A 21,967-nucleotide genomic window follows, 5' to 3' on the forward strand; every position below is an offset into this window, starting at 1 on the left:
CTATACACTAAAGACATGGCACATGCTATACATTGGAATACCTTTTTATACTAACATATATCTGCTGTGACCCACTGTCCATAAATCCTATTAAAACAGGAGGATCTAGACCCTTGTCTATTAGAGTCATACATGCAGTATTGGAGCCAAGCACAGGACGGACCACTAGTGTAGTCATACATGTATAACTGCAAGCAACCCGAAAGTCAACCTGGTGCTGCAAATTATGACAGCTCAAGGGGCCCAGTGTATTGCAGGCGAGGGCCACAGAGCCCCCTGATGTGGCCGGCCTCATAGCAGCCGCTATGTCTGCCACAGTGGTAGTTACACTGTACATCCCTGATGCATTGGTATATACTAAATAACAGAGATGTTATGCTTTCCTCACCACACTCCCCTGGTGTCTTTCTGCCGTGTCTCTGGTTTTCCCACTGATTTACTGGTCTTTAGGGTAAAGACTGAATTTTGGACAATTCCCACAATCACCACATAAGTGAATTCTCAAGCATTTTTTGTGTATTGTGTTTAGCACTTTATTAGTAACCAAAATAACCACACAGCATATCCACAAAATGGCCTAGAGGACTGCAGTTTGTTTTGCACGTCCTACAACTCATTAACCTTTATTGTCAGGGATAGCTCTGCCTGGGGCTTTAAGTAGCCTCCTATTGTTACTACTATAATGGGGCATAATAGGCCTTTTTATGATTTTTACTAGTAATGCTGATTATAATTGCTTAAACTCATAATGTCCACAACCTGGGAAGAACCCGTTATGTCCTTGTGTCATTTTCATCATTTTATTTTAGTATTTTCTTTTGAAATCCAATAGCCTTCATAGTGATAGTAAAATGAATTTTTCTTTTAGAAATAGGCACATATTAATCATCAAGAACTGGGGAAACGTTGCATTGCATTTTGTCTACTCAAATCAGTTGCTGACCATTCAAATAATGGATGCTCTTTCTGCTGGAACAAGAGGTGCTCTTATTTAGTGGCTGTCTACTATTGGTTATATAGGGGAGTATAGGGCCAGCCATGACTTCCTTACCCCTATAAGGGGCTGGCTTCATTAAAACAGATCCTGTAACGACTGCTACTCTTTATCATGACCATAAGGGCTGTAATCTAGATTTTAATGGATCCTGAATACAATATAATATGCAGATGACCTTCCTACTTCCATAATCGTCCCGTGGAATAGAAAGCAACGATCAGCCGACATTGTTCATGTCGGCTGATCATTGCAGTTGTTTGTTTTTCAACATGTTGATGTTGAAAAACAAACGACTCATAGCAGCGATCTTCTGCCATCGCTCCGCGGAATAAGAGCGTCGGCAGCAGACATCCACTATATCATATGGGCTGCCCGGACAATCAGCGATCACCCGGGTAGCCCCCCTGCACCTCCCCCTTGCACTCATCTGCTCACTGACGACACGTGGAATAGTGGCATTGAGCAGGGAACGAGGCCCGTGGAATAGGGCCTTTACTCTACAACATCCTGTTGTGCGAGGTTCTTTAAAGGGGTTATCCAGGATTAGAAAACTATAATTACATCCCTCCTAAAACAGTGCCACACCTGTCCTCAGGTTGTGTGAGGTATTACAGCACCGTTCACTTAAAAGGGTTAGCCAGTGCTACATGGCCAATTTATTCCAGAGACAGCACCACTCTAGTCTCCAGCTTGGGTGGGGTTTATTAAGTTCCATTAAAGTGAATCGAGCTTAATTGAATACCACACCTGAACTGGAGACTGTTTGCTGTCTACTGTGGTGCTGTTTCTGGAAGAAAGTGGCCATGTTTCTGTATCTCTGGATAACCCCTTTAAATGGAACTGAGCGGAAATACTGCACAGAAACTGGGGATAAGAGTGGTGCCGATTTCTGAAAGAAATCAATTTGTTTTTTTGCAATCTAGGATAACCCCTTTAACAATAAATTGAACTATTTAAAAAAATGAATTTTGAGAGTTATCTTCAATGGAAGTCGAATTGCAGTAACCCAGCATTGCTATGTACAAATCACATGCTTCTTCTATAGGCATATATTGCATCCAGGAAACAAGCATAGGTGAGGTAGAAGCAACATAATTGTGCTAAGGTGTGGGGGGTATGCAGACCTCTGTTAATACTGAGAGAAAAATAATTGTGCCATGGTCTCCTGACTGACGCATTTCAAGCCTCGTAGTCAGCAGAATGACCTGCACTGGTGACATGCCCCTACATCAAAGGCCATCTTATGGATGGAGGGGCAGCTCATCCGACAGCAGGGAATGGGGAATGAGCTTTATTATACATCAAAGCAGCTCTGAAATAACAACACTATAAATGAGTATGTGAGTATTGAGTGGCCAACCCCATCAAAGCCGGCTCGGAGAAGCCACCAGGGACCACCCTGATGACTCCTGGTTCAGGCAGCACAAAAGTAATGGCAGGTCTCTTTAAGAAAAATGACTACTCAAGACAAATATGATTCCATTCCGTCTCTAAGCGTCTCCTGATTTACATTCCATTAGTCTTAGTCATTCCGAAGATCAAATTTTTCCAAGAATCAAATTCACCAGAGGGCCGGCATGGTTCACTTTTCCTCCGTTTCCCCTTTGATATGGCTGACTTAGCATATCTGGGATCATCTCATGCATCGCTTCTGAAGTCACATGGAAATCAATATTTGTAACATGATGCAGTGGCTGTGAAGAAATATCAGCCATATTGCTGGAAGCGTGCAGGGTGTAGTCTCCGAAGCGCTGAGAGGATTACAGAGCTGTTCATTAATAGTTTCTGATAATTAGTGTCTGTAGAAGTGTTTTACAAATTAGAACAAAAATGCATCAGGCACTTTGCTTCCAAAGGATAATTAATTGCTTCTCTTATTGTACTGTACATTACAGCCACATGTCCTTAGAAAGCAGGTGGGAATCCATGGGGCTGGTGTCTCCATGGCAACTGCAGTACGGACCCTGGCCTTTTCCGATGCATGCTGTCACTGTCACACGCATGTGACAATCATGGGGTGGTTTTCAAGGCGATGGAAATATGACCTATTGAAGTGTGTTTACATATGACCCTGGTGCGGCGCTGAACACAGTTCACTGTAATGGAGTATTGAGCAGTCTATTCACCACCCGAAATGTCAATGTGACAATCAAGAACCACACGTGTCATGATGAGAATGTTCTAGGTCAAACCTGAGAACTCGCCTAAGAGAGACAATAGATAAACAGTGCAGGAGAGCTTCCATTATATGCCCCTCCCCTAAAATAATAACCCCGCCTCCCAAACACATAACAGTGCCAACCACAGTCAATGAACCAAGCAACTGGATGTCCATTAAAGGGAAACTATGATACAAACCTGCTCTTGAACACATAACAGTGCCAACCACAGTCAGTGTGATATTCAAGAACCAAGTAACTCGATGTCTATTAAGGGTAGAAACACACATACTGGATCCGCAGCGGATCCCTTGCCTGTCATTTTCAATAAGAATACATACTCGCAGCGGGATTGACATCCCACTGTGAGTATGTGAGCGACAGCCCCCTTAAACCCCACCGGTCAGTACATACTCCACTCCAGCTAGCTTCAGGGCTCCCGGAGTCTGGACGTCCCGCTCATCCAATAAGTGGCTGCGGCGGGGCTGCACACTGATTGGCTAAGTGTAACGTCCAGCCGGAAACCCTCGAAGCAAGCTGGATCATGGAGCAGGTAGAGTATGCTCTGGTCGGCGGGGGGTTAAGGGGGCTGTCACTCACATACTCACAGGGGGATGTCAATCTTACTGCGAGTATGTATTCTCATTAAAAATGACAAGCAAGGGATCCGCAGCAGATTTTGCTGCAAATTCACAACGTGAAATCCACTGCGGATCCGGTAAGTGTGTTTCTACCCTAAAGGGAAACTATGATATAAACCTGCTGATAGTTCCCGCTAGCTGCTGAACTCTTACCATCATTGGTTTTCTTACGCTCTTAAGTGCCATCGTTTTCGTGATTTTGTTTTCATTGGGGGAGTTCCTCAACCCACCAGAGCACTGTTTGGCCAGCCCGCCGCCTTCGATGCTCACGCCTACTGACCAATATTCCAGCCTGCTTATGCCTAAGTAGGCATGAGTATCGGAAGCAGTGAGCAGACTCAACGGTGCTCTAGAGGGCCAAAGAACAACCCCAGTGCATATTTTTACAGCATTAACTTTTACAAAAATGGCAGCAAATAAGAGTGTGAGAAGACTAGTAACGGTAAGAGGAGTTCAGCAGCTAGCGGAAACTATGAGCAGAATCGTACACTGATTCAAGACACCCAGTGTAACAGGGTGGAAAGAGAATTTCAAGCTGTTTAATAAATATGAGAAAAAGAAAAAATAGATAGAGGCGCCCAAGAGGTAGAATAGAGGGTCTTTTAACTTTTTTATATAATTATTGTTATTTAATATTTTTTTTAACTATTTATTTTCCTTTACTTGCTCTTTGCTCTAAATGGGAAAGGGTGGGGGAGTTTTTTTTATGAATTAAGTGTTCATCCTATTTTGAATTATTCTTCTGTAAATTGTGGATAATGGCAAAAAATATTTATATATATTTTTTTAACTTTTTTTTTTAGGTTGAAATTTTTTTTACAAGAAAAAAGGTTCAGATTTAGAGAAACATGACAGCTTTCTTCCAGAAACAGCACCTCTCCTGTCCTCAGTTTGGGTGTGGTATTGCAGCTTAGTTTCATTAAAGTGAATAGAGTTGCTTTGTAATACCACAAACAACCTGGGGACAGGAGAGGTGCTGTTTTTGGAATAAGCTGACATGTTTTTCTAAACCTTTTATTAATTGTACATCTTTAACAATTACTAAGAAACTAAGAGATGATTTTATCATGGAATTCAATGGGAAAAACTTCCTGCATTCCCCTTCCTCTATTACTCCCCTTGAAATGAAATATTGTGCTATTCCTCTATTATTTTTAATACAATGTATTAGTAAATAGTCAACAAGGCGGTACCAGTTGGAGTAGACTCCTACACTGTCTGACACTATCCAATCAAAAGGGGGAGGGGCTCCTGACTCTCCTAAGTAATTGGCTGCATTCATGAGGTAAAAATTGATAGGATGGGTAGAGGGGAGAATGTATTGCTGCAAACCTTGCTCAGGCTTTTCAGTACTTATCAGCTGCTGTATGTCCTCCAGGAAGTGGTGTATTCTTTCCAATCTGACACAGTGCTCTCTGCTGCCACCTTTGGCCATACCAGGAATTGTCCAGAGCAGTAGTAAATCCCTATTAAAAACCTCTTCTACTTTGGGCAGTTCCAGACATGGACAGAGGTGGCAGCAGAGAGCACTGTGTCAGATTGGAAATAATACACCACTTCCCGCAGGGCATATAGCTGCTGATAAGTACTAGAAGGTTTCTGATTTTTAAATAGAAGCAATTTACAAATCTGTATAATTTTGGACACTAGTTTATTTAATATTTTGTTTTCTCCTGAGTACCCCTTTTGGCTATGTTCACACAACGTCAAAAATATTAAAAATAAAAAAATGACAATTTTTGCTGATGCCTTGAAGTCAATGGGAAGATGAACGTCCAAGGCACAAAGTGTGTTGAATAACGGACGTTTTTGCTGCGGGCTTCAAAATAATGAACATGATCATTATTTTCTAACGTCTTTTTCAAAGACCCAACGTTTTTTATTACTTGTTCACACACAGTTTTTTTTTTTCCCCACCGTTCTTTCTCCTTTTTTGTTATTAAATTCAATGAACTTTTCATTTAAACCGCATCCAAAGGCCAATTAGAAACCCAAACTAGAATAATGTAAAAACACCAGTCATTGCACTAAGGGTAGGCCAGACAACTAAATGACGTCCGTTATTTTAGCCTCCACATAACAGACGCCATTTTAAACGGAGCTGAAAAAAACATTGTGTGAACATAGCCTTAAAGGGATTGTTCAAATTATTACTAGTTTATATAATTTTCTTCCCTCGGACTTACCCCTTTAAGTCTTCCTCTCTTAAAAGGAGATATAATCAGTTCCTTGATAAATTGCAGGTTATAGACTATAAATACAGGCAAGCTTAATGTTGAGCCTTCACTTGCATTAGGACAAAGTAAAACGCATGTCAAATTCTTAGATCAGATTGCAAGATTTATTGACAGTCCATGGATTAGTCCTTCCATAGCATTCTGTCTCCGTGTGACATCTCTCTCCACACCTCTTTGTGACTTGTTGGGTCCTTTGAGCCCTCTCAGCAGCTGCTGCCTGGAATAATAAGGCGAGTAATGTAGGTTTGCATAATTCATGATTACAAGGTGCATGTATTTGTTGATAGGAAAAATATTTCATCTACACGGCTGCACGTGTAACCCCGAGTCACCAACTGAGGGAAATAAAAGGCCGCAGTAACATTCCTAGGGCAATATTTCATGGTGCTGGGTATTATATCATTATTAGATTGTGAAAAATAGTATTGACTATATATATATATATATATATATATATATATATTTATTTTACTGTTATTATGAGCATAATTCAAGGGGTTGTTCATGTTAAGGAATCTCTGTTTTAAAGAGGATGATAAGCTGATCTTTTGGTGTCCTCTAGTGTGATCCACCAGCTGTCATGTTTAATTTGTGAATGAATCCAGCTGTAAGTGTTCAGTTTTCCTACAGCGCCACCACAGGGGAAATTAAGCATTACACAGTTCACATAGAAGTCAATGGGCTGTGGCGTAATGTATGGGTTCTCCAGAGTAATAGATGCTTTTATGTAATTGCTCTATGCACTAGCTAATAGATGAAGGTACTAAAAAGAAGATTCCCACTCTATTAACTCAGAATGCTCTAATAGGATACACGACGATGGGTAAGCAGGCAATCTCTTTAATTTTTATTGTTGAGAAAAGGTTAGGGATGTAACTATAGAGTAAGGATGAGGAATCTTCAGCCCTTCAAGTGTTTTCAAAACTACAACCCCCATCATGTCTGGACTTGGGTGTCGAGGCATAATGGGAATTGCAGTTTCGCGTTTTGTACCTATTTTACTGTTATATTTTGCTTTTATTTTACTGTCTTAGCATAGCCTAAAGGCTAGTAAAAAGAATTGCTCAGAATCAGGTGGAAGACATGACATATGTTTTATGGCACAAAAATTCATGGTCTAAATTCAGGGACATTTTCCTTGAAGTTACTATGTAGGATTATAATGGTGTACAGAGAGCTATGAAGGTCCCATAGTAAAAAAATAAAATGGGACCATGCAGGTTCTGGTTCATGCCCTTTTGCCTACATCCAACCTACTTGGTGGGGCGAAGGCTGCAGCTCAGATGCCATGTGGAACCATGATGTTGCTGCACTGTGCCCATGTTGACTCCATATAGGGTTAGAATTGTTATAAGTTCACTTTCTATGTCAGGCTATGTTCACACAACGTGAACAACCGGCCGTTCCGTGACCCCAGTCGGTTCACAGAATGTCCAGTCTATGCCCGGATCATTCCGGATGATCTTTCCGGCCGCAGAGCTCTGATGTGGGCGCAATTCATTGAATTGCGGCCGCAGAAAACTGTCATGTCAGTTATTTGCAGCGCCGCACGGATCCTGGCCGGAGCGTATACGATGTGTATACGCTCTGGCTGGGATCACATTGAAAATAAGGCATTGTTCCATCCCGCAAAAAGTACGGCCGTTGTTGCCGATGGCAACAACGGCCGTACTTTTACGTAGTGTGAACATAGCCTTATACAACATTAGGTAAATTATATTGGGACATCTTTAGAAAATTATCATCATTCAGTATAACAGCATATTGGCAGTTTAAGGGCCTAATAACTTGTGACAGGTTCCATTTGAATGATAAAATTCTATCATTCTGTCATGACATATAAAAAAAAAAAAACACCAACAAATATATAGCTAAAGCTTGCATTATGTATGCTGTCCATTTTGATCCTAATTACGTTGTTCCAGTAGGCTGTTTAGTGCCCCCATTGTGCTGCTCATGCTTCTGCATTTCACTCTGAGCCGGTGGGCGGGCCCTACGTTCAGTTAGTTTAGCAGCAGAGTACGGCTGCTGGCCAATCAGAATTCATCTTCACTGGGCCAACTGACATATCACTTCCTGCATTTGGCCTCTGTTTTGCTGTTACTAAAGACCCAATGACCTTAGTGTCGGAGTTTCAACTGCAGTTTTCCAGTAAGTGAGACACCTAGTGGCTGAATGTGTAGCATTATATTCCCTATGGAAAACAGGGACAAAAATGAATGAAGTAAGTTGCAAAGATGTAGTATATCACCTCTCCTTCTTATACACATATAATAAAGGAAGACCTACCTACTTCTATCCCCCCCTTAAAGGATATAGATAATGCAAATCCAGAGCAGAAAGCCAACGGTATGCCTCACTTTCCTGATTCATTTTTCTGACAGAGAATTCTGTTGTGTGAATATACCCTAGAAGTCGACATTTAATTAAGAACGTTATTTCCTTCATCTCTCCATTATTTAGCCTTGTTGGCCATTCTCTTTCTTTTTCCATATAGTAGTGGTGGAAATGAATGTGTCTTAAGATTAGGCTTAAAGCTGATGTGCCAAAGCCAAAAGTACAGAGCTGAAAAGAGGAATTTGATTACTCATTAGAAAACATTGCTTTTTCAATAAGATTACAGATTGAAAGGTTTGGGAGCTGCCAGGTTATTTACTGTTCTGTGGAAGAAAATTATATTTAACGCAACAGAAATGAAGTTTTTACTGGCGCCCAGGAGCCGGCGGAAGGGAGGGAGGTTATAAACCACTTACCCGGGATCATTGTATGTTGTTGTTGTTGTTGTTGTTGGCTTCTAATTGGCCTAATTACATTCTAATCATCAGATGCAAGAGTTAGGGTGTGTTCACATGTTCAGGTTTTTAATTGCAATTATTGAATACAAAGCAGGGAATGGAGCTGAAAAGAAGAAAGGTCTCAGTCTTTCCTTGGTATGTGTCCGCCATTTAGAATCTGTTCCTGGATCTGCATTCAGTAATTGCAATTAAAAACCTAAATATGTGAACACACCCATAGGGCCCGTTCACATTGAGCAATTCTTGCAGGAGTTCAAGTGGAGCCCACACCGTGGACTCTGCTTTACGTTCTGCCTGTCCTATTCATTGAATAGGATGCCTTTTGCACCAAGACATGTCACTTTTTTAGGGAAGAGCGGAAGGCACACCAAGCATCCTATTCAATGAATAGGACAGGCAGAACTTCAGGTGGAGTCCACAGTCTGGGCGCTTAGGCTGAGCTCATATGTTGCAGTTGTGATGAAGTTGTGCAGTACGCCATGCGCCAATGATGCAGATGAAGCCATGTCGAAATGCAAATTGGCGCCGTTTTCAAATTGCAGCTAAGAACAGTTTATGGACGCAACAAATTAGAAAAGTCAACCGATATGCATCAGTGCAAAGGAGAAAACCTCAGCCTCAACCCGTTATTCCAGGCAAACGTTTAGAGAATTCACAAAAGACTGGCAGTTGTAGGTCTTTTAAACCATAGGGTTTAGGTAAGCGTGAAACAGTATAATAAAAGTAACAGTAAATTTTTGTCAAAAAAGTGTAAATGCTGCGCATGTAAAGGCCACGTCTCTCTGTGTGCAGCATAAAACCCACTGCCCCCCCCCCCCCCCCCCCCCCGTCCTCTCTCGTGTGAGGGCTGGGATGTGAATAAATTTTTCTCAAAGCAAACATTTGCCACAAAATAGCCAATAAATGTCACCACAGTCTGCACTCTTAGTACACACTGAATACCTTTTTGTAAAGCAGCCTTTAGTAGACATATATGACTACAGGCTGCGTAGCTGCATATCTGCCCATACATTTCATGAACATCAAGAACAGTTCGTTTTTACCCTAAGCTGTATATGGTCTATAACAAGCCATCTGTCAAATCCTGTGGTCATCGTAATGGCTGCCATGGTTATCCAACATTGGTTATTCATGGAGACCATGATAATGCTAAATGGAGTAATAGGATATTTAAAACCAAAGGCTTTTAGAGATTATATTTCCGAATCATATTTACAGTGTAACGTCATTGTTGTTTAACGTTAGTCGTTAAAAATCGCTCCGTGTAATAGAACCCTTAGGCTAGGTTTACATTACAATTGTGCCCTCTAAAGCACTTATACATCAGAATAGAGTACCAACATATACCTGCACAGACCCCATTGTCTTCAAAGTACTAAACATAAGCCCATAGCAAATTTAGCTTTTCTCCAAAAAGAGTTTGGGAGCAGTGAAAGAGACAATTGGTGGGTGTCGTGCATTTTTCTTTCGAAGCAGTCATGTAATACTGGACAAACCCCATTTGAAAACAAGGAAATATTGAGGAGCAATATTTTCTAGGAGTTAGATTAATTGTATGCAAGCCAGGCATTCAGCCATGATATCCTGTATATCCTTGAAAAGCCATTGTGTACGTCTCACATATGATTGTATGGAAAGGTAAAGCTGCAGTTCAAGGTGACCAAGTCTACAGAAGATTGATAACTCGCCTGCAATAACCTTCAGAGATCTCCCGGCAAGTAGACTTGTATGGATAATGCAAGTTGGCACAACCCAGGGACATTTAATAAGAAATCATTTACTGCTTGTGATGTATCTCCAGGAGTGGCGGCGATGTATAAGTCTCTATAGATCCCTTCTTTGTGTTTACATAGAATAAGTGTAATTGTATCTGGAGATGGGCAGAGCATTTTCATTAGTGGAAAACAAATTGTAACATTAGAGAACAAACAAAAAGGAACTCTTAAATCATAGGCGGCGGACATTTCATCGATATCAGACGTTGGGTTACAGCCATTGGTCTGTGTGGACAGTGTGCAGGAAAATTGGGCTTGGACCTCCAATAAAAACTGGACGTGGGAACAACCAATGAACATATAAGACAAGACCTGCTACAAACCTATCCAAAGTCCTACCTGGGTGGGATCGGCCAATTTTAAGTGGTCGTAATATGGGTGTTCTCTGTGATCATGTTATAGACACAGCACTCAGTCCTAATGTGCTTCAATAGAACTTGGCTTTAAAGTCCTATAGAGTTCTATGGGCCACTAACTTTCATTAAACAGCTTGAGGTTTGAGTGTTGCATCCGTAAAGCAAGGGCAGAAAAACACCTGTATTACAGCCAAGGTGGCCTTAGTTATTTATCCGGATTTTCTTTGTTAATGCAATGTCGGGCTTGCAGGTAAAACTGACATTAATGAAAAAGAAAGTGTAAAATTGGATGTAATTCATTAAAATAAATGAAATTTTATGAGGTTTGTGGATCAATGAAAGATTTATGTGGGATAAAAATAGCAATAGTTTCTATTAGTAGTTGTCAATCAGCAAGTGTATAGAATGCGAAGATGAAAGATGGGTAAAACTGTACAACATTACACCCAGGAAGTTGTGGGGTATAGCCGGCAGAGGGCAAGTTGTCTAGGGGGCAACAAGCCATTTTATGGCAGAGGAGGATGCTTGGTTTACCAGTGCTTGTCCATGCATGCTTTGAGATAGATACTTGTTCACCTTGTTTAGAGCAGGCTGTATGGGATGTAAATGTAAAGGATGTTTGGTGGAGTATGGTGACAAAAGAGACTCTGCCACAGCCAGGGTATTTGATAGGGCTTAAAGGGGTTATCCTGGCAAATAAAAATGTTGATCTTTTGCTGGGTGTGTGATAAAAATAATAGATCATACTCACCTACCCCACGCCTCTGCAGTTCCAGGTGTGACATCATCCAATCCCACACTCTTCACTGCATCTTTCTGCCTACTAGAGGGCGTTGTCTCATTAGGTACTGCCCACTGAGCTGAGGTTGGACACTGCTGTAGCACATGATTGGCTGAGCGGGCAGTTCTTGCTGAGACAATCCTATCTCGGAATCAGAAGCAGGAACAAGCAGAGGACTAGATCATGTCACAGCAGAAGCTTCAGGAAGACCCCAGCAAAATATAAAATAGTCTATGTGCCCAGATATCCCATTTAACGTATATGTATATCTAAACTAGCCAATATTTTTTAGATCATCTCTCTCAATCCCAACATAAAACATGCAAGCTTGACTTAACTCAGCGTGCATGGGTTCTGAATAGGAAACGGGGAGAAAGCCACTGTCAGTCATCTTAGATGATAGTTTTTCTTCAAAAGACCAATGGACGTGTTGAAATCTAGTTGCAGATGCCAGGGGAGAGTTAAGGGACCAACATACACATTAGCTGGTCCACCGATCCGGCAGAAATGGGCAGGTCTGGCCAACTTTAATCTTATGGGCTTCTATCTGGTATTGATCCCTGTTGTATCTGGTCACTGAAATAGAAGTCTATACTGTGACCAGCCATTTACTAGACCTTAGTTGTAACAAATATAATCTATAGTGAATCATCAAGCTATCAGTGATATTTATGCAATGTAATAAGGTACCAGTAATGTGATATTGATTGCGTGTAGTCGGCAGCGGCGTGCATCGCATGCAAGAGAGCCGCTCATTAAGAAAAACAGGATATAAATAAATGAGCCAGCCTTACCGTAGAAATGCCAACAAGGTCATTTTTCACTTTACACAATGTCACATTTTGATGACCACAGAAGAAGTTATTTTAGCTAGCGATTAATCATGGATCTGCTTACACGAACAGGTGCACCCCTAGCTCCCGAGCCTAAAACAATGGCTCCTGGAGGTCTTCTCTGTACCTCCATCTCTGCGGAAAAATTTTGGCCATCATGCTTTATGTGCTGACTGTTCAGAATTCTGTGACATGCAACATCAGGGATTTTATTCTGAAGGATGTCACATGATCACAATGAACCCAGGCAGTATAGAGCAGCTGACTCCTGGGGTGCAGCTGGGGGAGAGCATTCATTGCTGAACCCTTGGGTAAAGAATATAATGTTATTACTTGGGGGAGAAAAATAATTGCAATTTTGTGTACCTATCCTGAGGAGGGGGAGTAGAATATATAATATGTTATTAATGAGGGTAGTTACAGTATATATCCTATGGGCCCTATAGATTGCAGCCACGGGTGAAGTATTGCTGTGTAAGGTTTTTTAAATCACATAAAAAATGTATATATTTTACCATTTAAATTCAGTTTTATCCTATTCTCCCATAACACCATGCAATGTACTATAATAAGGCCAGGACCGATTTGCATTTATCCATATTGTCCATAAGTTAAGTTAATGAACAAAATTCCAGACCTGCAGTTAAGACTGACACAGGGAGCAGACATAGATGTAACAGGTCCCACTAAAGGAACCATATACATTATCATCAGACTCTCACGGTAGTGCAGCCTGCAGACCCGTCATTTCAAGTGATAATATTTTAGTTTTTGTAATGTGCATTTAAAATTTGTCTGAGAGTATGAACTTAAAGGGTTTATCCAGCAAGAATCTTTTTCTTTCAAATCAACTGATATCAGAAAGTTGTAGAGATTTAGAATTTACTTCTATTAAAAAAATCTTCCCATACTTATTAGCTCCTATATATCATGCAGGAAGTGTTGTTTTCTTTTCAGTCTGACACAGTGCTCTCTGCTGACATCTCTGGCCAAGACAGGAACTCTGTCTCGGTTTTCTATAAATCCCCATACAAAACTTTTCCTGCTCTGGACAGTTCCTGACTCGGACAGAGATGTCAGCAGAGAGCACTGTGTCTGCATGAATATAAAACAACACTTCCTGCAGGATATATAGTAGCTTATAAGTATGAGAAGACTTGTGATTTTTTTTTTTTATACAAGTAAATTACAAATCTATATAACTTTCTGACACCAGTTGATTTGAAAGAAAAAGATTTTCGCTGGACAACCCCTTTAAAGAAACCCTTGGTTCTTCGCTTGGGAACTTTATCCTCTAAGGGCCGGTTCTCATTGAATGAGTGCTGAATTTCAGCGCTGAGTTTCTGCTCTGAAAATTTTGAGCACGGAATTTGAAAAAATGTATTTATTTGATTAAATGAAAAATGAATTTGCACATAATTTTGCCAGAACACTTTCCTGGCTGATACAGCACTGATTCCTCAGTGTGAACTGGCCATAAGAGTCTGAGAGAATTGTTCACAAGAAGCCTACCACTGTGACATCTTTAGCTGGCATACAATATTATATTTCCCCTGTAGTGGCCATTGTACTGGTAAGATATAACTAGATGTGGCTCACCTATGTCACCCAGCTCATTCTCTGGAATTAGAGAAGCCAGACTCAAAGCCTCCAAATTGACTTCTATTTAGAAGCTATTGTCTTATCAAGAAACCTTCTTAGTAAGAGACCCCCTTTATTAACATTCCTCTGAACTCTGCCCTCTGCATCAGACACTGCACAAATTTCCTATTTAAAGGTGAACTATAGCACTGCCCGTACAGAGCTTCCTGGTTCATGAATATAGTGCAAAGACTGCTGACTTCCAGGCCTTGTTTGTTCACATCTCCATCACAATGAAAATAATAGCAGTGCTGGAATCCTTAAACATCAGACACCAACAATATCTGATGGACCTCATTGACTTTAAAGGGGTTATCCAGCAAAATTCTTTTTCTTTCAAATCAACCGGTTTCAGAAAGTTATATAGCTTTGTAATTTACTCCGTTTTAAAAATCTTAAGTCTTTCCATACTGCTGCTGTATGTCCTGCACGAAATGTTCTTTTTTTTTTCTTTTCAGTCTAACACAGTGTTCTCTGCTGCCACCTCTGTCCGAGACAGGAACTGTCCAGAGCAGAAAAGGTTTTCTATGGGGATTTGCTATTGCTCTGGACAAATTTGTTAATGGAGTCTGACAAGTTTCCATCATGATATCTGAAATTGTAATGGACACAATGATGTTGCCTTATTCTGGATCCTAACAGAATCTCCTATGCAGATGTGAACAGAGCCGTATAAAGAACATTAGCTCTGTGAGGAAGTGATATGTTATTCAGGATCAGTGGAAACTTATGTCAGTCCAACTTCTATTAGGCTTCATATTCCTGAGAGCCTGGTTCCTTGGCATTTTTATATATTAGGGGATGGGCTCTTTAAATACTTTATAATAAATGCTTAAATAATTCTTTCCTATTATAGGTCTTGCTCAAAGTCTAGATGCAGCGCAAATGATGTCGCTCTTGTGAAACAAGTCATTGCGCTGACTATGCCCGTGGTCGGGATAATTGCAGATTTTAACAGCTGGTCAGAAATGCTGAGGGAAATCCTGCTCATCCGTTACACATAAATTTGAAAGATAGATTTTAATTTCCGTTGAATCCGGTTTATCCGTTCTGCCCTTTTCCGGACTAAATTATAGCCGAGATGATTTGTGCCCTCCGTCTCTTCTGCTGACAATGTGCCAAGGTTTAATGAAGTATCAGGAGCCGTTCCTGGTGATCATGACTATTTAAAAGGACTCTTCAGTTATTATTAACAAGTGCTCTATGTGCTCAGACACCTGTAACTATTAGGAGAGGGCTATTTGTTTATAATTAACACCCAACAGGCTCATGGTATATATTATATACATACACCCATTGGCAATAACTTAAAAGTATGTTTCTCCTACCTACAGTGTGGTGCTTACATGGGGGATACTACCTGCACAGGGATGCCTACATGGGTGTGCAGTGGGGCACCTAACTACTATATATTGTTTTTTTTTTTTCTTTCTAATTTTTGCATACTTTGTGTACAAATCCCTTTAAGGGACCAACTGTACAAAAATGAAAACAAAAAAAATTGCAATAGGTTACTGCAAAACACGCCCAGTGTCGCACTGGCCCACCAGAGGACCAGAGAATCCTCCGGTGGGCCCCCAACTTTAGAACCTGCACTAACACTGACTGACATGTAGTTTCTCACCGGTTCTTCATTGGTGGGCCCCCAGGATCACTTTGTCTGGTGGGCCACAAATACCCTAGTCCACCTCTGGGAAGGCTGTCAGTTGCCGGCAGTTCTTATGTGTCTTGCAGTAACTTATTCTATTTTTTTTTGTTCTAATTTTTGTACATTTTGTTTACACATCCCTTGAAGGTGAACCAGGAACCCTTAACTCTGCAGAGCAAGAGGCCACCTGGTTAACTGATCGAGTCTCCCATTGATTTAAGAGGGATTTGTTACTAGAGTTGAGCACTTGAACATTGAATAATGCTTGACTCAAGTAACAAGCCCTCACACATTTTAGTGTTTGCTCAATACTAGACCAGACAAGCTAGTCTTCGTTCCCCACACGTGATTCTTGGTTGTCCATTACCCTGTCACAGTCTCACTGATATTTGTGGGGACCAAAGACTACCTTGTCTGGTCCGACCACATAGAAAAGTCTGCTGGAGCAGAAATTGCTGAAAAAGTTGATGCTGGTTGTGATGGAAAAGTGTCTGAACACACAGGACATTGTTGTGTATAGGGATGCATAGCTGTAGACGAGTCAGAGGGTCTATGCTGACTACTATCAACCACCGAAAGTGCCTACAATGTTTACAGCAGAAACAGTACTGGACTACAGAGCAATAGATGAAGGGGATTTACTCTTTTTTTTTTTTCGATCTAATTTTCAAGGGCCGAACTATAGAAAAATGAGACCAAGAAATGCAAAACGTTACTGCAAGACACATTAGAACTCCGGCAGTATGCCATCAATTGACTGCATAGTTCTAATGTGTTTTGCAGTAACCCACCTGGATGCTCGATAGAGAATACTCACTCAAAACAACTCACTGGTGATCTTTCCTTGGACCACTTTTTGTAGGTACTAACCTCTACATACCGCAAACCCCCTGCATCTACTATTTTAGAGATGGTCTGGCCCAGTCATTAGTCAGCACGATTTGGCCCTAGTCAACATCACACTTGTCCATTATTCCTGTTTCCAACACATCAGCTTTCAACTTGCTGCCTAATATGCTTATGTCCTACTGCTTGACAGCTGCCATTGTGAGTAAAGAAGTCACTTCTGCTATCGACTTCATATGTTGGTTTTAAAGTTATGGATGATCGTGTTTGCTCCGGTCTCCTGCGTGCAGTATACTGAGTTCTATGAATCTTGTGACACATTATAGAGGCATTCTCCCTTAGAAGCATTTAATCTGTACAAAATGCAGACAGAGTCACATTACGGAAGCACACAATGTACTTGTGTCTTCTCACCGGATCCGTGCACTTGGCTTTGCAGCATGACGCTTAAGTATCTGTCTTCAATGACGTTTTTACATACTGTATGCAGGACGATGAATACAGCTACGAGTTGCAAACTGCTACAGTGCACGGAATTGTAGAATAACATATAATAATATCATGAATACAATGTTATTGGTAAGCAATGGCTGTAGACCAGGGATGGGGAACCTTTGGCCCTTCAGCTGTTGCAAAACTACAACTACCATCATGCCTGGACAGCCTTCGGCTGTCCAGGCATGATGGTAGTTGTAGTTTTGCAATAGCTGGAAGGCCAAAGGTTCCCCATCCCTGCTGTAGACCATGCGCCCCCTGGATGATTTATCCTGACTAGTCATGTCTAATTGTGTAACATAGGACAAGCGACGAGAAATGACTAATGCCTCGTCTAGACAAATTCCACTCCACATTATGTCGGTAGTTATGGGATGGTGCGAGGTGACTCCCATTAACTGTTGATACATATATTCTGCGCCTCTGGCTCTAGGTTACAATCCCTCTAATCTTGGATTATATATTATGTAACCTCGGAGTGCGTTGACTTGTCATTAGCAGCGAAGAGTGAGAAGAGTCGCATTCGAACCTGAGATTCCCCTTCTGACACCCTTCCCACATGACACCAGCTCTTTGCCCTCAGCGGGAACGTGGGGGTGAGTTGGAGGGGGGCACAGAGGAGCGCTGCAATCTCGCTGGCAAATGAAGGGAACCAGTTGCAAATGAAATGGTAATTGCTGTTCGTCACTGAAGGAAATCTCCACTGAGGCGATTACACAGATTAGAGCTCCCCCCTGAAACGTACTAGAACAAATATAGTCTGTGCTTGTCACATCAAATGCTTGAGCCTCTGCTGTCTGCCAGCTTACTTATTAACATCTTATTGTGGAGAGAACACATTCTGCTAATTGTGCTCCATGACTCAAATTGCTTCTCCTCTAAGGGGAATGTCTTTAGTGGAGGTTTGGGAATTATGTGGCTCTCCAGATATTGCAGAACTACTAGTCTCAGCTTGTCCTGACAGTCATGCATTGGCTAATGCCAGGAGACCAGGGCTATTTTTAGTTGTTTTACTAGGCTTAGGCTAAGTTCACATCTGCATCCGCCTCCCACACAGGTCCATAGATAGTGCTGCAGAGTTGGGTGAAGGATTTACTACATGGTAATCTTCACATACAGATGTAGGGATGTAGCCTGCCACATCTTGATCCTTGGTACGTTAAGGTTTTGCGCTGCCCTCCTGACATACGTTATCCTAATACGTTATACAAACCTTCAACATTAAACATGTTACTCTTCAGTGACTGGCTTTATATGCTGGTAAGTTTTTAAAGGGGTTATCCAGGATCAGAAAAAACAATTTTTTGCAAAAATAGCACCAGCCCTATCCTCAGGTTTTGTGTGGTATAGCATTTCAGCTCCATGCACTTCAATGGAGCTGAGCTGCAAAACCATATACAACCTAAGGATAGGGGTGGAGCCATGTTTTTTTTTCTAAGGCTGGGTTCACACACAGTATACACTATCTCAGGCAGTATTTGGTCCTCATGTCAGGTCCTCATAGCAACCAAAACCAGGAGTGGATTGAAAACACATAAAGGCTATGATCACATAATGTTGTAATTAAGTGGATGGCCATCATTTAATGGCAAATATTTGCTGTTATTTTAACACAACGGCCGTAGTATTGAAATAATGGCAGTTATTTACCGTTATATGGCGGCCATCCACTCAATTTTAACATTGTGTGAACAGATCCTTTCTGTGTTTTCAATCCTTTCCTGGTTTTGGTTGCTATGAGGACCTGACATGAGGACCAAATACTGCCTGAAATATACTGTGTGTGAACCCAGCCTTAGTAAGCCTGGACAACCCCTTTAAGTAAAGAGGCTAAAAATAATGGTGCAATAACAATAAACAGAACTGGTAACTATACCAAGCTGTACAATACAGTGAACACGCTGTATAGAGTGATCGCTAAATGCCACAATGTCTTCTCTGCATTTGTAGGGAACCTGTCATCAGTTTCTGGCAGCCTGAAACACTGACAAGCTCTTTCTGTAGAATGATATATGATTCAGATGATGGCTATGATTCTGGCCGGGAATGTCTGCCGACCCTGATTAAAAGATCTCTCCTTATACCCAAATGGGAAGAGATCTATCAATTAAGACAGGGAGAAGCCGCTGGGAACTGCCCAATGATTTTGAGCCCCATTCCTGGCCACCATTATAGCTCTGCTTCCTCTGCACCAGTGTGGGATTTATGATCTTATGCTGCCTGTGGTTCAGGCAGTATGAAACTGGTGTTCTCTTCAAGCCAATATAAATAAATTCAAGGCTTATTTATGTGTTTGTCATATAAGCACCTACAAAAACTGTATTTTCTCAATATATAGAACCTTTTACAATCGAAATTTAAAAAAAAACAAAAAACATGTTGACGTAAAAAAAGACGAAAACATTTTGCATGTCGTGTAGTAATGCAGTATAGACTTTAACATCTGGTCAGAAAAAAAAGTAATGAAAATCATTGCTAAAAATGCTGCAAGTATTAATTTTTCCTTTATATTACCCAGTCCCTTTGATTCCACCTCTGGTTTCTATCACTGCAGTGATAGAAAAAAAAATGTCATTTGTGTTACCATCTTTTTACAAAGTAACATAGTTAATAAGGTTGAAAAAAAGAAAAGAGTCCATCAAGTTCAACCTGCGGAAACCCTGTGTTGATCCAGAGGAAGGCAAAAATCCTTATGAGGCAGATGCCAATTGCCCCATCACAGGGAGAAAAATTTCCACCTGAATCAGAATAATCCCTGCATCAGCATTCTATCACATGTAATCTAGTGCCCATAACTTATATTATTACATTTTTCAAGAAAAACATCCAGGCCTCCCTTGAATGTATTTAATGAATTAGCCATGACAACATCATGTGGCAGAGAGTTCCATAATCTCACTGCTCGTACAGTAAAGAATCTGCATCTGTGCTGATGGGGTAACCTTCTTTCCTCTAGATGTAGAGGATGCCCCCTTGTCGTGGTTACAGACCTAGGAGTAAAAAGACCACTACAAAGACCTCTGTACTGTCCATTCATATATTTGTACATTGTGATCAGATCGCCCCTAAGACGTCTTTTTTCTAGTGTAAATAACCCCAAGCTTGATAACCTTCGTCCTCCTCTGCACCCGCTCCGGTTCAGCTGTGTCCTTCTTTTATACCGGTGCCCAAAACTGTACACAGTATTCCATGTGTGGTCTGACCAGTGATTTATAAAGAGGCAAAACTTCACACAAAAAAAGCCCTAAAATTTATACTTAGTGTAATAATGCAGGAAAATAATAACTATCCCTAACTTTCCTGGATGTTTCCTTAGCAATGATTCCATCTGGCCATTCTCCCCTTCCCCTATTATAAATCTCAGCACACAGGAATTTGACATTGTTAGTTTTCCTCAAAACCCACACCCATTAATATGCATTTATCTTCCAGTATATTTTAATCCATTTGTCTTTGTACCCCGGCTGACAAGCGCTGACAGCTAATTTGTCATCTGCAGCAAGAATCTAAGTATTAACAAGCCGGTGACCTTAGCGGGTCATAATGTAAGGTCACTGCTTGGCCTTCACAACCTAAAATGCTGCTTGGAAATTAAAGTTGTGTAGAGAATGGCTGTTTATGCTGTCTGTCTTGTTACAAGGGGAATTTATGGAATTGTACAGAGGATTGCTTCACTGCTGTGATGGGCATGCAGACCCGGTCATTGAGTCAAAAGTCAATTATCGCTTGGATCTCCGAGACAGCATCTTGTATCTGATTGTTTTCTTCAAGGAGCCAGTTGCCTTTTCTTTTCTATGCTTAAAGCAAAACTATACTAAAAACCTAAAATGAATGGGTATCAACCACAGATGCAGTTCCAATGTAGTCCACAAGAAATGGCTGCAGTTCATGCATGGGTCCCCAATAGAGTTGAGTGAACCATGAGCACGCTTGGGTTCGCCCAAACCCAATTGTGCGTCATTTGATTATTGGTGGCTGGATGTAGCTCTAGGGAGGCCTGGAAAGCATGGATACAGCCTATAGCTATATCCATGTTTTCCAGAAAGCCTTAGGACTACTTCAACTTCTTCAGCCACCGGTAATCAAAGGCCGCACGCTCGAGTTTGGACGAACCCTAGTGTACTCAGAGTTCTCTCATCTCTAGTTACCAAGTTGTAGACTGAAAATTTTAAAGTTATCATCCAACCACAGAATAGGTGAAAAATCGGTGATCATCCAACTGGCAGGTCCTTACTATTCAAGAAAATCAAGGTCCTCTAAGTGAGTAGAGCAACAATGCTCAATTTACTCTTTATGGAACTTCCAAAGATACAGTAGGTTGGTACAGCAGGACAAAGGACAAAGCAGGACCTCCAATCTCATGATCAGTGGGGGTCGAGGCCATGCTGATCAGTTAGATATCATATATCATATAGAACACTAGTGGCACTACGGTTTATCTAATGTACATTGGCAGCAGAAGATTTTTTTTTCCCAAAAATGTTTTCATCAGTGTTAAGAATCAAACATGTCAGGCAAAAGATATACAATTGTGCTAAGGCATGTGCAGGCCAAAGGAGGCTAAGCATGACACAGTAACTCAAGGACTATTAAAGAGGCAATCCCTATGCCATGCACTGCCCCCTCATAGCCTACAATAGGCATTACATAGTATGTGAAGTATTCCTGTAAGAAGTTATAAACTTGGTAAGGGGCAACACAGAGAAGATTGTTGAAGTATAGGTTTATGCTGCTACAATTAAACTAAGAAAGTCAAAATGTAC

At 41.1% G+C, this 21,967-nt stretch overlaps 1 protein-coding gene across 13 annotated transcripts in view; it reads left to right on the top strand.

Moving 5' to 3' along the window:
- The window catches only part of CADPS (calcium dependent secretion activator), a 372,569-nt gene that overhangs the window by 30,319 nt on the left and 320,283 nt on the right, over positions 1-21,967 (top strand). The gene's annotated exons all lie outside the window — the stretch shown is intronic.

The sequence above is a fragment of the Dendropsophus ebraccatus genome, chromosome 4 (assembly GCF_027789765.1).
Source record: "Dendropsophus ebraccatus isolate aDenEbr1 chromosome 4, aDenEbr1.pat, whole genome shotgun sequence".
Classification (NCBI taxonomy): Eukaryota; Metazoa; Chordata; class Amphibia; order Anura; family Hylidae; genus Dendropsophus; species Dendropsophus ebraccatus.